The following is an 18,355-nucleotide window of genomic DNA, read 5'->3' on the forward strand; positions in this document are numbered from 1 at the left end:
GTCACCTTTGTTCGTACGCATGTGTTCAGTCTAGATTTTCGAAGTGTCCTCCACGTGCATGTATGCAGGCTGTTATTCTTCGTTGAAAATCATCCGTCACCCGACGAATTTCGACAGGATCTAGAGACTGAATGGCTTCTCGAATTCTGTTCTTCATGTCTTCTGAAGTCGTAGGTCGTTCGCAGTATACGAGGTCTTTTATTCTTCCCCACAAATAAAAATCCAAAATTGTAAGATCCGGTGATCGTGGTGGCCAGTTATGTGGACCATATTTACCTATCCATTGGCCGCGAAATATGCGGTTCAGTTGTTGACGAGCAATGACAGACGTGTGGGCTGGACATCCATCCTGTTGAAACCACATATTTAGACGTAGTTGAAGTGGAATATCTTCAAGTAAACGTGAGAGTTCATTTTCGAGTAAATCGACTAAACTGAATTAAACTACACTAAACTAAACTAAACTGAACTGAACTCAACTAAACTGAATTGAACTAAACTTACTTGTTTGTTTTGCTTTTCTCCCTTTGCTCGCTTAAGAGTTTTATAAACTGTCGGTTTTTTTTTTAGGTGCGTTTTATACCTAGGTAGGTAGGTACTTAGGTACTTCAATATTCGGGGATTATTATTCATTTATAGGTAGATATGTCTTACTCAAGCGAAGAAGCTGCGTTAATGTTGTCGGTTTTGGGTAGGGCTGGAAGTTTTCGCGAAGCTGAAAGAATGTGGCGAAATGAATATCCCGATCGTACATCGCATTCGCGCAATGTTTTCAGTCGTTTGCAACGGCGGATAATTCAAAAAGGTATCGTCCAACCGGATTATAATAAAGGAATGCAAATTCATCGTCCGCTTCGTGCAGTACGGGCACCTGATATAATTGCTTCTGCTCTTGTAAATCCTACCGATTCTTTAAGAAGACGAGAAAGAGATAGTGGAATAAGTAGAAGCACTATCAGTAGAATTTTGCGAGAAAATTCATTTCATCCATATCGAATGTCACTTCACCAGGCCATGACATTGGACGATCATAGACAAAGACTGATATTCTGTAATTGGATTACTCAACAATTACCTACTTTCCATAGAAGTACCTTGTTTTCTGATGAGTGCACCTTCAAAAGTGAGTGAAGGCGAAGTGAACACACATAATCTCCGTTATTGGGCGCAAGAGAATCCACATTGGTATCGAGAAATCGATCATCAACGTATCTGGAAAGTCAATGTTTGGTGCGGAATTGTTGATACGCATATCGTAGGACCATTTTTCTTTGAAGAAAATCTAAACCGTTTTCTGTATGTCGATTTACTCGAAAACGAACTCTCACGTTTACTTGAAGATATTCTACTTCAACTACGTCTAAATATGTGGTTTCAACAGGATGGATGTCCAGCCCACACGTCTGTCATTGCTCGTCAACAACTGAACCGCATATTTCGCGGCCAATGGATAGGTAAATATGGTCCACATAAATGGCCACCACGATCACCGAATCTTACAATTTTGGATTTTTATTTGTGGGGAAGAATAAAAGACCTCGTATACCGCGAACGACCTACGACTTCAGAAGACATGAAGAACAGAATTCGAAAAGCCATTCAGTCTCTAGATCCTGTCGAAATTCGTCAGGTGACGGATGATTTTCAACGAAGAATAACAGCCTGCATACATGCACGTGGAGGACACTTCGAAAATCTAGACTGAACACATGCGTACGAACAAAGGTGACGGCAAGGGGAACCACCTTAAAAAAGCACCCCGACGAGGTGTAAGTCCGACCTTGTGACCTCCACGTGGTACATCTTGGGTAACGCTGACACAGGCGGCATCGAATGCGCAAGGTCTTGATAATTAGGAATCTTTAAAAATCGATGTACACGACTACAAATGAATCTAAAGGTAGAATTCAAATTCACCAGCAGATGGATGCATCATAGCTATGTAAATACCTAGTATTGTTTGAACTATTTTTTGTACAAACACATCCATATCTTTTAGAAGGTTGGTACGGGTGCTCTAAAAGTAACTTGACCTCCACATGACCTCTAAGGGTAATTTTGACCTAGGCTTGATAACGTATTCGGACGTAAAATTTTCCGCTATTTTCATTTGTGATGTCATAATAAACATTTGTAAAACGGTACTTTGACCTTGAGTTATGCCCAAGGTCGACCTCAAGGTCAAATTCAAGTCACCATCAGATAGATCTCCCGAAATCCTGCAAATTTTATCTGAACCATTTTTTTGTACAAACACATCCCTACCTTTTAAAAGGGTGGTACGGGTGCTCTGAGACACCCTGTATATACCAGTACTAAAAGTCTGTAATATACATAAAATACAGATTTTTAATTAATAGATATATCGATACGAAGCCGTAATAGCACTTTTTTCTTACATCCAATGCCATTTTAGGTTACGATAATATATTATCATAAATGAATATCATAATATACGAGTATATATATATATATATATGAATATTCATGCAGATATTCTCTATGTCCATTTTTATGCAATATTAAAATTTTATATTATAATGTGTATAATGATATATAAAATGTAATTCTAACGTTGTATATAAAAAGACATTCATGAATACGAATTACAATTACATTTATACTTCGTATTTATGTGTATTATAATATATGTGTATATACACAATAACACAAAAAATATTATACTATTATTGATATATTAGTAAAGACATAAACATGTTAGTGAATTAATGATATATTAAAATTATATTTTGGGTACATTATTGTGTATATGTACATTATAATACATATATAATATAATTATTAGGTGTTGGGATTAATTCGTAGCGTATTTTAATGAAAGAAAGTTATTTATTTCACATGAGCATTAAAAAATACATTAATGAAAGTACTTCCCATCTCTTGTAAAACGCTACGAATTAATTCCAACACCTAATATAATTTATATTCATTTATATTCATTAATAATATTTTGTTATATGTTACAACAATGTTAGAATTATCATAGTATAATGTACATACAATTTTCTATATTAGATATATAGTCGACATATTAGTAATGTATAAGTACTATAAGTATCTATCTCTTTTTATTAGACAGAGTAAAAAGAGTTACATTATGTATGTGCAATGTCGTATTCATTTATATATATATATATATATTATATATATATGAAACACGTGTCCATATATTGACAATAATATATGTTACATCTTGACTAAACCCTAAATGATATTGATCATAGGAAAAAGTGATACTACAACTGTATATCGATATTCACTGCGAGTACTGAAAATACGTAATTATAGGTTTTCAGTATTGAGTGTACACATGGGCCAGTGTACACATGGGGTTGACACATGGGCCTAATAGCATTTTTCGTACAATGTCATTTTAAGTAAAAAAAAATGTGATATGTATTAGCTATACATAGATATATTACACATATAATATACGTAGCTATACCATATTTTGCTACGTTAATAAAAAGATGTAGAAGTTAATCATGTTAATGATGTGTGTACTTAAATATAATACACATATAGGCAATATTATATTAGGTGTTGGAATTAATTCGTAGCGTTTTACAAGTGATGGGAAGTACTTTCATTAATGTATTTTTTAATGCTCATGTGAAATAAATAACATTCTTTCATTAAAAAACGCTACGAATTAATTCCAACACCTAATACAATATTGCATATTATACAATATTGCATACGTATACTATAATGTGTGAATATACATACGTTGCAGATAGAAGTTATGTGCTAAGCTATTTATGCATTCCCCATGTTTAAATATGCAATATTAAAATTGTATACATATATTTTATACACACACACACACACACACACACACGCGCGCGCACACACACACACACACACACACACACAATGCGTATATATGTACACATAAAATGAGGATTTATCAGAGAATTCGTAATTTGATCATTTTTTTTAAGATGTTACGTCTGATCATCTGCGTTTGACTCTCGTTAGCTTTGATTTATATTAGTTGTATGTACAATATATTCTGATATTGAAAATATAAAAGCATATATCACTAATATCTGTATATTTGATCATAAAAACATATCTCTTTTTATTAAACGTAGAAAAAAGAGGACATCAGTACACCTTTTTGTTACACGTAACAAAAAGAGATGAAACAGCTACACACGTATGTAAATATGAATTAGAAATATATTTTATGTAATGTGTGTACATCATAATGCATATAAAATATAATTTTAATATTCACTAATGTATCTATATTATATCTGCATGAAAAGCTAAATATGAGTAACTTCTATCTCTCTTTTATGGGCCTTCTACAATAAGCCATTAGTTACAAATCAGAAATCAGAAGCTAAAAATTGATCAATCACAGTCAATTTTTCTGACTTCTTATTTATGGCTGATTTATGGCTTATAATTGTAAAAAGCCCATTAAACATAATAAAAAGAGATGGAATAGCTACATATATATATGCAATGTATTTACGTACTGACAATACACGTTACATCCTAAGTTAAAATGGTATTGAGAATAAAGGAAAAAGTGCTATTACATTACACGTGTACACATATATTTCAAATACATGGTTACATCCGAAGGTATATCTAAGTCACAGTCAGAATATGTATTTAGTAAAAATATACTTATTGTAACTTGCTGTTAGTCAACGTACACATTGACCTATAAGTGTACACATTTGCTAAAACATATTGCTTTGAATATGGTATACTTATATACATTTCATAAACATACAGCACCGTACGAAAATTATGCATGTGATTATTGACTGTGTAATTTATGTTATATATATGTATACATACACATATATATATATATATATATATATATATATATATAGGGTGTCCAAAAAGACCCCGGATTTAGGAGCTGAACATAAAGGTGACTATAACTATATTTATCGTAAAGGAATGTAAATTATACTTGTATCGACATGCATAGTACGCAAAATATAATCCATTGACCTATGATTCACGTTCTCTTCTATGATTGAATTACGGCCATTCTTGTGCTATAAGACCATTACAAAACGTTTCAGACAAAAGTTGTAAGGTTTCAAAGAAACTGTTTACTGATATTCAATTTTTTTTCTTCATTAGTTTCTTTGTTTCGATCATATCAAGCAATCAGCTTTTGATTCCATCATGACAATGCATCTATTCATATTTCTTTAATTACAGACGCAAAATTCTACAAATTGGTTCTGTAATTGTATTTCACTATATTTGATAATCGAATGCCTCTGCCAGTAAATTAAATATAGTCAGCCCACGATGAACGCTTCTGACATTTATCTGTAACTAGCCAAAACAAGATTTACGGCTGTGGCATTTTGTTATAGCTAGCCAGGTCACAATTAACGCCTCTGGCAGTAAATTAAAAATAGTCAGCCCACGATGAACGCCTCTAACATTGGATCATAATTAGACAAAGCGCAATTTATTGTTATAACAATAAATTTAATCATATCACTTGTATGATAAATAAAAGTGATATTTTCACGAATAACATAAAGATGCTAACCTTTCTCATTCTGGCTTTATAGGGTGCCAACAAGAAACACACATCACAATAATTTTGGCCTTGTAGAGTGCCTTCCAACAAGAGACACAGTGCGACACGGTGCATCATTACAATCTTGTTCGATAATACAAGGATGAGGTATTATACTGTATTGTACTGAGTCGCTTGTTACAAAACACCCATAACTTCTCTTATCAAAGGCAGACAATATTCTGCTACTACATTTTTTTTATTTTGTGGAGAAAAAACACTATATAAAGATATACACACACACGCACGCACGCACGCACGCACGCACACACGCACGCACGCACGCACGCACGCACGCACGGTTGTGTGTAGAACACTACTACACTACATTACATTGACAGTACTGTTGTGAACGCGGATTATACTGGTTACAGCTGATTGACTCGTATAGCGCCGCTGTTTTCTACACATACAGCGTCACGCAAAATGATATATGTATGCATATATATATATATATATATATATATATATATATATATATATACAATACACATACATACAAAAAATTTTTATTTATCACTCTAAGAAAAAAGATACATAATCGATATCATGATCACATTATCTTTTCCTTAGCGACTAATTAAGAAAAGGCGTTCACCGTATCTAAATCCACGTTATTGTAAAAAAACTCTCTATTATCTTTGAAGTTCTATTATTGATACGTCATTTAAGTGTATTCTCCAGGTTTATTCCATTAAAAAAAAATACAAATAGATGACCAGATGTATGATGCGGTGAAGTAAAATTTTATATTACATTCTGTGGCACAAAAACGTGATCAGTAACTCTTTGAAACTGAATGTATCATAAAAATAATAAAGTAATATTTTAAAAATACATTACATTTAGTAAAATGCATTAAGTTATTAATACGATGTTCAATCACCATTATTAAGATAATACAATATTATGTAGGAAGGAAAATATTTTCATGACAATTTGCTGGAAGGTATGGTCGCAGCATGTTTCTATGACGTATACTATGACGCTCTTGAGATACACGTCCACGCGTGAGCGGTTCGGCCGTCGGGCAGTTGTAAAGGAAAAGTAAGCAGCATTTTAGAAATCGGTTCGAAATGCGCAACTATTTCGAGCACATTGAAATACACGTATATAATTTCTGAAATTTTATAAAAAGTATATTTGGAATAATATGTTTATTAATAACGTTATTTATTAAATAAAAATTATGAAAAAAGGAAAAAGCAGAATCAAATATAAGATCTCCAATATTCTGATCTTGCACCCAACGCCCAAGACCACGCTGAGTTCTTGCAGATCACCTCGACGAACGCGATACATATAGTGCACGGAAAGTCGTAAACTATTGTATATCTCATCAATGTTTACGTTTTGAAATCATTTTTGCATTTGCATTTTTGCTACGTTAATGAGAAAGATATATGATTAATATAATTTAATAAAAAGAAAATGAAAGAATTTTAATTCACAAACACGGTTGCCAGCTCTCCGTTTTTTTTTTGCCAGACTTCGATTGCTTGGACTAATATTTAATATTCCAGACGACAAAAATTGGAGATTTTCGCATCTGCTGGAGTATTGAATATTAGTCCAAGAAACCGAAGTCTGTCAAAAAAAAAACGGAGAACTGGCAACCGTGTTCGTGATTTAAAATTCTTTTAATTTCTGTTATTTCGATAGAGCGAGACAGAGAAAAAACAAACGGATAGAAACTCCGATTGTAATCGATGAGTCTCCGCGCGGACACGCCGAACTGGGCTCGCTAGCAAAACAATGAGTCTGTCTCTGTCCTTCTCTCTGTGGTCGCTTTCTAGCGACCGAAAATATTTTCTCGACGATCTCGGCCGCTTGGCGTGTATCATAAGGAGGAAAGAGACAATACATAATTTTTATTAAATTATATTAATCCTTTGCCCTACGATTTAAGTTACGATGGCGCGTGCCATAATTAACAGCCTGGAAATATATTATTTATGTTTGGCCCGATAGATATACCACGGTTCTCATCAATGATACTTATGTTTGGCCCGATTTCTTTACCACGAGTCTCACACGATATTAGTGAAAGAGTTAATCATATACCTTTCTCATTAATATATAATAGAAAAATGATTTCAAAACGTGATAGTTAACGAGATATAGTTTACGATTTTCCGTATATTTATTATATGTACGTTCATAGAGGCGATCTGTAAAAACTCAGCGTCGTCTCGAGCGTTAGGTGCGAGATCAGAATGTTGAGGATCCTATGTTCAATCCTGCTTTTTCCTTTTTTTCTTAATTTTTTTTTAAAACAAATAACGTTATTAATGAACATATTACTCCAAATATATTTTTATAAAATTATAGAAATTATATGTGTACTTCAGTGTGCTCAGTTACACATTCGAGCCAATTTCTGAAGTGCTGCTTATTTTTCCTTTACAATCGCTCAATAGTCGACGGCTGAACCGCTGGATCACGCGCGGACGTGCATCTCAGGAGCGTCACAGCATAAGAAACATGCTGCTATCATACCTTCCAACATGAAAATTATCATGACAACATTTTAGCATGAAAATTATCATAAAAATATTTTCCTTCTTACATAATTGTTATTTTCTTAATAATAGTGATTGAACATCATATTAATAAGTATATACATTTTACTAAATATTATGTACTTTTAAAATATTTACTTTAATATTTTATACATTACATTGATACATTCGGTTTTCTTTCAAAGAGCTACTGACCACGCTTATGTGCCACAAAATGTATTAGGTGTTGGAATTAATTCTTAGCAGTTTTACAAGTGATGTGAATTACTTTCATTAATTATTTTTTATGTCAATTTCATAATACTTCTTTCATACAAACAGCTAGCGACTTAATTCCAACCCTAATGAATATCTTTTAATATAATACTGATAATAATCAATTTAAGACTATAAGAATCGATCAGACTAGATGCGTATTTTAAACTGGAAGACTCAACTTCATAACTCCCCGTTGATGTCTTCTTTATTCACATGAAATAAAGAATGCATCACAGAAACTAAGGAAATTAAAAGATGATAATTTGCTAGAAGATCCGGAGTATATTTCTTAGTGCACACGCTCCTGAATCCACATCCGCGCGTATGATCCGTTTCAGCTCCTCCGTCGATCATTGAGCGGCGGCGGCGGAGTGAAGAAGGCGATGCTTCAAAAGCTACTCAAATTTTAACATGTATTGCCATAACTATAGGAAGACTACGGGGGGGACGCAATCATTTCATAGATATAAAATTTTTTGTATATTGTAAACGGCACACATAAAAGGCTTTTTGATTATAGTTAATTTAATATTATTGACAATCACCTTAGATTATATTAATCATAAAAAGCTTATACTTAGATTTCCATCGCACTTTTTGCGATTGATTGATTATCGAATTTTCATTCAAATGAGAATTATAAAAAAAAAAAACATTTCATAGAAGTATTCGACATTGACATACATAGCGCAGTGTATCGGTCGAAAATTTAAAACCAGCATATGGCATATGCGATGACTTATGTAGTGCAACCCCAGAAGCAGGGCGATCAATCAATTCGTTCAGCAACAAGCAACCAGCTTTGAAAACGTATGCATGTCCAAAAAAAAGTCACCTTCGTCATATAATTATTGGGTCATCTAAAAAGTATCCGCGGTTTTTTGTCACTAGATGGTGTTGACCATCATCACCATCTAGTGACCGCGGATGAAAAAACCGCGGTCCCAATTTTTAGACCCAATAAATATACCTGTCACTAAAGCAGTATTTTGTTAACCTAGTAAATAAGCATAGTGTTTAGATTCATTGTCACTCGGGGGGGAGTATGTAGGGCACTACGTTTCTCAATACTAGCGCAGGGAGTGTAGAAAGCCCAGGGATTTTGTAGGTTGCGAGTTGCCTACAAGCAGCGTCAGAGAAAAATAAGTCAGATAAATTATGGTGCTCATCCTGTACGGTGATATTCATTCGTGTTCCAGCAATAAAATACAATACATCGCTATTAGTTACAAGAAAAGTGTCGATCATTACACCTTACATCACATCACACGACAAGCGTGGGCTTGTCTTGAGAATTTGACTCGTCAATTGAGTCACTTATTCCCACAACGCGGAAATGCTTGCCGCGTGGCAAAATGAGACGCCGCGACCAATGAATACATAGAGCTGTTAGCTTATTGGTTACCGTATCACATTTTGCCGCGCGGCAAGCGTTTCGGATCTCGACACGAATCACAGAAGCGATTATCGATGGCCGCGCGCGTCTCCGCCACGTTCCTATCATCGCGTTTTGTGTCATCGATGATGGACGGTCTATCGCGGAATATAACTATTCCAAAATCACTTTAAACTTTTTTTGTTACCTCTAGTACGCCTAATCGGCTTAATGCTTGTTTTGAGTAAATTCGTTTAGGGAGATCGCCGCGTATTGCGGAAACTTTGATTATATTTCCTACTTAGCTTACTTCTGAGAGAAATGCAGCTACTTAGCTAAGTTTACATTTGGAAACTTGTATAAAATATAAATATTTCTTATGCTGATACTCTATTCTCTTTTCCGAACATAATTTTCCAACAGCACACACAATCAATTTTTTTAATAATAATAAATATTCATTCTTACATTATATATTGACAAAATTACAATACATGTAGGACAGAAGTTATTCTGTCAGAAGTATTTTTATAAATTACGAAAGAATATATTTATTCCTTAGGTTTACATACAGGAGAATGCAGAGCTTTTATTGTCGATGGGCAGCAAATCGGATTTGTTCTTCCAGATGTGATAAAAGAAATATTAAATCATCCTCAAATGAATTTATTTTATTCTTTTTTTATTAACACATTTATATTTTTGTTAAAATGTATAATTTTCACATTAATTTTCAAGGTATTTTGAATACATCCCGAATATGTACAAAAAAAAAATCCAGCTTTTCGGGATTATGCTAAAAGAAGTGCACGCGTCGATAAAGTATTAAGGAAATGGATTTCTGGTGGAAAGTTTGTAACATTACGAGGCTGGAGAGAGGAATGCTATGAAGTGCGTGCACAATTTAATATGCTACCATTGTTTAAGATGGATTATTCGTACATATAAGTATAGAAGCCATGACACATAAAAAAGCTTAAGTAATAAATTATAAGCAGTCAGGTGAATTGGTCAATCAAAATAAAGATGATAAGGCCATAACTTAAGCAATAGAAAATTCCTTATTGTTTAAGTTTTTTTTTGTATGCAATGGTTCTAAAAGAAAATGAGATAAATAAATATCATAATTACGGTATCTTATATATGCTTTTTGAAATGACAGGTCTATTTGGAATTCGAAAATACAGAGTGGATATGAATGGCTATGTAATGTCAAGGGCTTGTCAATATGATTACAAAAAGCGTAGTCTGAATAAATAGACATGGCCGGCGTGTTGGGATAGTATAGATATGGTGAGTGGTGGATTGAGTGTTGGTTATGTATAAATAAAACCGCGACAAAAAAAGCTGGCAAAAAAGTTGGTATTCCGAATCATCTCATTGCTAAGCTTAAGAGCACTGGCTGCGTATCGTTCTTCTTTGAAAGTGAGAGGAGGTCTGTTTCCCAACACGGAATTTGTATATGATCTTGAACTACCGCCCGATTTTGTACCGAACAATAGTGATGAAGAAGTAGAGACCTTCCGGAGGGGGGGGGGGGGAAGGTATTTCCGCTCGTCGAATAACAAGTTGTATACATTCAGAGCCCAATCACACGTATTGTCCAGTATTCTGCGGACCACTTCATATTTCGACAATCTGAACAGACGTGAAGCGCGTTCGTACCGAGCGATTCGGATGAGTTCAAGTTTGATAATTATCACTTGAGATAACGCTTTAATCTATAATATCATTTCGCTTCAACTCGACAATGTGACAGGAATTAAAATAACAAGTTAATTTAAGCATGTCTTATCTTAAAATTAATTCAAAGATTCTATTTAAATTTTACAAGAAATCCAAAGTCTTTCATTATCTAGGACAGAATAAAAGTGTGATATTTTAATATTCTTTATTTTTAAACATTAATTAATTTTCAGAATTAAACTTCGTCTTATTTATACAATAAACCCACATATAGAATAAGTTTTTTTTTATCTCTTTAAACCATTCAGTTACTAGTATATAGGTATGCTTCCTGCATGTGCACGTACGGTGCACCCCTCAAATTTTCAATCGATGTCTCGTTAAATTTCTGGATGACAGGTAAGACAGGAAAGTGAACAGCATCATGTAATTTATTTAATCATATAATTTGGTACAAAAGACGCAATATTTAATAATCATATAACATATGTATAATCATATAACATATAATATGTAACATATGATTATTACGAGATTATATGACGATACTTACTGACTAAAGATCCTTCACGACTTCCTCTTTGCTTTCATTTGCGTTTTACGATTCTTGTCTAATCTTTGTTTTCTTTTTCCACCTTTTCCTCTGCTGCCTTCTTTCAGTTTCTCTGGTCGTCTATATTCAGAAACATCGGCCGAACTGCTCCTCGTATTTCATTTACTGCAGCGCTTTTTACCTCCATAATCAAATTTGGCCTTCTTTAACTGCGCCTTCGGATTTATCTTGCGATTCACATGTGGTTTACCTTGAGGTTTACCTTGCGGTTTCTTTTTATCATCCAAGAAATCGAATCCTTTCATATACCCTTGCGATATTTTTTAACCTCTTCCAATTTTCTTTCCTCTGCGTGTTTCTTTTTTAGAGTTGTCTCGATTTGCATTTGCTTCACAACCTTGTCTCAATTGTTGTCTTACTTTTTCCGATCTTTGCGTCATTACCTGCTTCTTCATCAGATTTTCTCGTACTTTTTGCATGTGCTCATCAGATTTGGCCATCTCAGCAAAGTAATCATTTGGTCTAGATATCGGTATGCCAAGCTTTTTTAACCTATTAATACCTTCCATAATAGTACCCTGAGCTTGACGGTGAAACATGTTCTCTCTACGAAAGTCATTCAGAACAGGGTCCTCAGACGGCTTGTATTGAGGTAACTTTCTATTCCTTTGTAGCTGCTTAGCCCGTCTTACTTCTTGCTCTTGCATTTGAAGTGTCAATTCTGGTGTCAATGGTGCAAGTGCATTTACCATATCTATCCTCTCGATCCATGGCAAGTTCAGCTTTATTTCATCCAATTTTTGCCTCATGTGATTCTAAAATTTGTTTACAGAAAAAGTTAGGTTAAGTTACAATAAAAGGACTCCAAAATCTACTGTAGTAATTTCTGATAAAAGAATCACTCACGACATAATTCTTGGATTGCTTGCCACTCGTCTCGATCGCTACCCTGGCTTTAGTAATCCCTTCGCGAAGGCTTCTTGTAGCTGAACACGTGAGTTAAACGAGGTTAGATTAGAATGTGCATGATATAAGTGGTAAGCGCACAAGGAAATCGTGATACTCACCTTCTCATCGGACGAATTGTACTCTGATTATGATGTTTCTGACATTGCGAATAATTTACTATTACCTTTATTTAATTGTGATTAATCGGTAAGACGTACTCCTAAATGATTCGAGAACAACATTGCCAACGCCACTCTCCAACTCCACGGATTTCGAATTTTCGACGATACTTCTGCGATATCTGGTGGAGCAATCTGGAAATTATTCGTAAAGTATAATATCATCAGCAAAAAAAAGATACTTTCTCTTTTTAATAAAATTTTTATCCGTCAAAGACATTGCGATGTAAAAACAGACGAAAAACAATCATTTTTTATCAAGTTGATATTTGATACAAAGAGAATTTTCTTCCACAGTCGAAAAATAATTTTTGTTCATCAATCGTTTTAACGATAACGTTTTATTTCGAAAATCCCGATTATGTTAATTAATTCAATCAACAAAATAATTTTTCGCAGCAGAAAAAATTTGATTATACGATTTGTAATACCTGATATTTAATCTTTTTCCACATGTTCAACAACAAAGGAATTAATACTTTTATTTGCATTAAAATAAGTTAATCAAAGTATTGTCCAAGTCGCGTCGTGTTTTTCTCGCAGACCAGTTCATCAGGAATTGAACTTGTATTATGTCTTAATTTCCATTTACGATGTGAGAATAATTAAAAATGGAAACGTTCAGATAAGAAAATAGATAAACTTTATATGTATACTCTCTTTCGACTTTTATATGTATATCTCTCGAGACTTTTGTATATATACTCTTGGCACGATGCAATTATAATTTTCTACTCCCTAATGCAGCATATAATACTAAGAAAAACTAGAAACTATACTATTAAAAATGACCGCGTTTGGTAAAATGTTTATTTTACAACTGGAAGTTTTCTTCTCTGACAAAATGAGATAAGACTATATTCCTCACGCACGCATGCGCGCACGCACGCACGCACGCACGCACGCGCACACGCACGCACGCACAGAGTGTACATCATTAATTCATCGATAACTATAAATTCAGAGTGCGAGTGTATTTCAATCCAAAGGAGTTTATTAAAAAAGGGGATTTCTGTTAAAAAAGTGTAAATAAAAGGAATAGTATTTTTTTTATATTATGATCTTTGGATAAAGATATTAAAAAATTCGTAGCGTTTGAGCAATAAAAAGTAAGCAAGAATATTGAAATTTATTATATAATTATAAAATAATAAGGCTCAATAAATCAAAATAAATAAAAGTAAAAAGGGCTACGAGTCTAAAACATAAATTGACAAGCTGTATGAGTAGTTAAAAAAGTTTTTTTGAAATAAAACTATGTCATAAATTAAAAACGTAAAATATAATTTGACAATCAGAAGGTGAACAAACGTTTCGATCCTAGTTGGATCATTTTCAATGTGACAAATAAATTAGTGTGACAAAGTAAATTAACAACGGTAATTAACAATAGAGTTATAACGTAGATAAAAAACATAAGAGATCAAGTAAAATTCGCATTCGGACGCAAATTAACTATAAAACTCGCTCCAAATTGAGAGGAAATCAAATAAACGATTATAGTTGACAAAAATGTGCTCCTCCGAACCGTATGTGTGTATAAGGACGAACATGTTTCTGTTAGCAAATATAAATTGTAATAATAAATTAACGGTAGAAGTAAATAAAAATAAAATAAAAATAATAAGAACAATAAGAAAAGTACGAATCGAGTCGCAAACAGTAAAAAGGAAAGTACAAATAAGTCGTAAATAATAAGTCAAATTTAAAGAAAGAGGCAAAAATTATCTTTGATATTAGAAGACAAGCACATAAGAAAAAAGAGTAAATCGCCAACATGCATTGCATATGTATGATAAGTTTAGAACAAATAAATTCACAATAAATACTTTATGTGTGTGTCGAAATGATGTATTATAGATTAGGCAATGCGAATGGAATCGAAATTGATCGTCTCTCTAAGAAGCTAAGATATAAAGTACGACATATAAAGACAAGAAGGTTGAAATGGAAAACTAGAAAGGGAAGGGGGAAAAAAATAATAAGAAGGAAAGAATAAAGTGGAAGGGAGAGAAAGTAGGGAGAGAAGAGAAGGATGGGGAAGGGAAAGCAATCAAGAGGGAGAAAGAGACTGGATGATCTGTGAATAAGTATCGGGTAAAGATTCAGTATCGTTTTGTCTATTAAGGCCTTGTTTCTGTCTTTTAATATGAATCATTTCAGATACCAATCTCTTATTGTAAGAAGATTCGCAGTCCAAAATTCTCACATCGTTCCATTTGAAATTATGATCAAAATTGATTCGATGATCAGTTATGACAGTAGGAGAACCTGTATTCTTTTTGATGTCAGAGATATGTTCGTGTAGTCTCGTGCTCAATTTTCTCTTTGTCTGACCAACATAACTCGCCTCACAATCATCACATGAGATCTTGTAGACAACATTCTGACTGGATAGGAAGCTAAGTTCGTCTTTTCCTTTCTTTATAAAGCTTTTTAACGTGTTGGGAATAGAAAAGGCCAATTTACAATGAAACATACTAGAGATTGGAAGGAAACTTTCGGAAATGGATTTAACATAAGGAATCATAAAATATTTGTCTTTATTGCGTGAATAGTGTGTAGTATCTTTGTTATATTTATGAAACTTTAATCTGCGTTCTATTGTAGAGAAATAAAGGGAAGAGGATAACAGTTATTTAAGAAAATATGAATAGCATCTATCAAATTTTTTTGTTGGAATCGTGGATGTGATAATAAGATGATTTTCTCAATAAAACTGATGATGGTGCCTTTTTTATGGCACAGAGGATGATTTGAGTGGAAATTAAGGAACCTTCCAGAAAATGTCTTTTTATGGTAAATGTCAAATATAATTTTTTGGTTATCTATAATCAGTATTGTATCGAGAAAACTTAATCTGCCATTTGCACCAACCTCCAAGGTGAATTGTAATCTCGTATGTAAGGAATTGAAAATGTTCAAAGTGTCATTGACAATGTCAGATGGAAGCGCGAGCAAAATATCATCAACATATCTAAAATAGAACAAGGGTTGTGTTGACAATTTTTTTAGTGCTACTTTTTCTAGATCCAGCATTACAATGTCCGCGATTATTGGAGATAAAGGTGAACCCATTGGAGTGCCGAACACCTGTCTGTAAGTTTTATTGTTAAAAGTAAAAAAGGTAGAATTTAAATGAATCTGACAGCAATAATGAACTCATTTTTTGATATGCTTGTTTTCGCCGAGATGTAATCCCATCTCCTGTCGATGCTATTTAATGCTAGTTCAACAGGAATGTTAGTAAAAAGGGATATTACATCTAACGAAGCCAAAACGTAATTAGAATCAAACACAGAACCATTTAACTGCTCAACTAAATGGAAACTATCTTTAATATAGCTGGGAGCTTTTGGAATACTGTCACTGATTATATTGTGTAAAAAAAGTGAAAAGTTATATAATGGACTGTTTATACAAGAAACAATAACTCTCAATGGGTAACCTTCTTTATGTATCTTAGTTAGGCCGTAAGCTCTAGGTGTAACACCATCAGAAGTAAGCAGTCTACGGTATGTCAACTCGTCGATAAATTGATCCCGCTTCCATCTCACTAAAAAAGCGCGTAAGTCTCGCGTTAATTTCTTACTAGGATCTTTATCCACTAAGGCATAAGTACTCGTGTCCGAGAGATACGAACTTTTCTTATTGTTCTTATTATTTTTATTTTTATTTTTATTTACTTCTACCGTTAATTTATTATTACAATTTATACTTGCTAACAGAAACATGTTCGTCCTTATACACACATACGGTTCGGAGGAGCACATTTTTGTCAACTATAATCGTTTATTTGATTTCCTCTCAATTTGGAGCGAGTTTTATAGTTAATTTGCGTCCGAATGCGAATTTTACTTGATCTCTTATGTTTTTTATCTACGTTATAACTCTATTGTTAATTACCGTTGTTAATTTACTTTGTCACACTAATTTATTTGTCACATTGAAAATGATCCAACTAGGATCGAAACGTTTGTTCACCTTCTGATTGTCAAATTATATTTTACGTTTTTAATTTATGACATAGTTTTATTTCAAAAAAACTTTTTTAACTACTCATACAGCTTGTCAATTTATGTTTTAGACTCGTAGCCCTTTTTACTTTTATTTATTTTGATTTATTGAGCCTTATTATTTTATAATTTAATTCATGCGGGCGAAATTGAATGCGTTCTCAACATGAATATTTTCCGTTCACCTTCGCTTTCATAAAAAACCGATTTAGTTGTCACATCTGTAACTTACTAAAACAATTATGCAATCTCGTCAAATTGAGTGTAAATATTGAGACTCGTATCAAATTCATTAATTCATGCTTGAAATTAGAGTTAATTCCGCCGCATCTATATAAGTTTTCCAAATCCAATGGAATTTTGTTACACAACAATATTTGTTACAAAAGACTCGAAAAGATACAAGTTAGTAATGTAAAGGCAATTATGCGATTGGAGTTGAGGGACGCTTACTGCCATTTGCACTCAACTAGAAATAATATCTTTTTACTTTACAACACAACTTTTCACAATTTACTATTCCTTGTAACTAGTCAATTTTTCAAATATTTAGATAAAATTAACAGTTTCCATTTTTCTAAACAAATGTTTAGAATAAATAAAAAAATTAATTGGCTAGAACAGAAAAAATTAAAATCATTAAACTCAAAAATTAAACCTAATTCTTACAATGTTACCAAAGACACTAATTATCCTCCTAGTGTTCAACTTGTTGTTGATGGGCGATCGTACAATGGACAATCCATTTCCGAGGGAATTAATATTGCTCCCGACAGTTTTGATGGGGCTTCTCCTTTAGACTCGTTACGAGAAAAATGGTTTATCAATTTGAGCGACATTGACGTTCCCTTAGAGGTTCGTTATCTCTTGCAACTTGGCGAAAAATTCGGACTTCCTATCAACAAGTACAATAAAGACAGTACCTTAATCGAATTTATCAAATATATAGAAAGTAATATCATTGGTCGTCCGAATAACATTATTAATTCTGTCAGACATAATTCCCTTCCAATCCTTAATAGATTCCAAAATAATTTTCCTTCTCCTACATCCACCGACAAATTAATTTTGAACTGGTTGCGCACTACCAAGAGGTTTATCAATGACCACCCCAATATACTAATTACTAACGTCGATAAGGGTAACGTCACTGTTGCTCTAAACAAAGACGCCTACGTTTCGAGGATGGAGGAGATTCTCTCGGACACGAGTACTTACGCCTTAG

At 33.4% G+C, this 18,355-nt stretch overlaps 2 long non-coding RNA genes and 1 pseudogene across 6 annotated transcripts in view; 1 reads left to right on the plus strand and 2 right to left on the minus strand.

Annotated features, from left to right (window-relative positions):
• The window catches only part of LOC147906579 (uncharacterized), a 186,063-nt gene that overhangs the window by 33,187 nt on the left and 134,521 nt on the right, over positions 1-18,355 (minus strand). The window lies entirely within an intron of this gene.
• LOC105146273 (uncharacterized) overlaps positions 9,044-18,355 on the plus strand; it is a 39,917-nt gene continuing 30,605 nt past the window's right edge. For 2 of the 4 annotated variants that reach the window (XR_015548335.1, XR_015548336.1), the window contains exons 1-2: positions 9,211-10,639; positions 10,911-11,041. This is a non-coding gene — a long non-coding RNA (uncharacterized LOC105146273). Of the gene's footprint in view, positions 9,184-9,210; positions 10,640-10,910; positions 11,756-18,355 lie in introns of those variants that run through there. The other 2 variants (XR_015548334.1, XR_846169.2) reach the window with 2 other exon arrangements.
• LOC105146282 (putative rRNA-processing protein EBP2 homolog) lies at positions 11,848-14,168 on the minus strand (annotated as a pseudogene). Its single transcript, XR_015548333.1, has 4 exons — positions 13,546-14,168; positions 13,055-13,249; positions 12,894-12,973; positions 11,848-12,802 (listed from the first exon to the last, which is right to left on the minus strand). The product of XR_015548333.1 is annotated as a putative rRNA-processing protein EBP2 homolog (transcript).

This window comes from Acromyrmex echinatior, unplaced genomic scaffold (genome assembly GCF_024713525.1).
Source record: "Acromyrmex echinatior isolate Ae372 unplaced genomic scaffold, ASM2471352v2 Scaffold20, whole genome shotgun sequence".
Classification (NCBI taxonomy): domain Eukaryota; kingdom Metazoa; phylum Arthropoda; class Insecta; order Hymenoptera; family Formicidae; genus Acromyrmex; species Acromyrmex echinatior.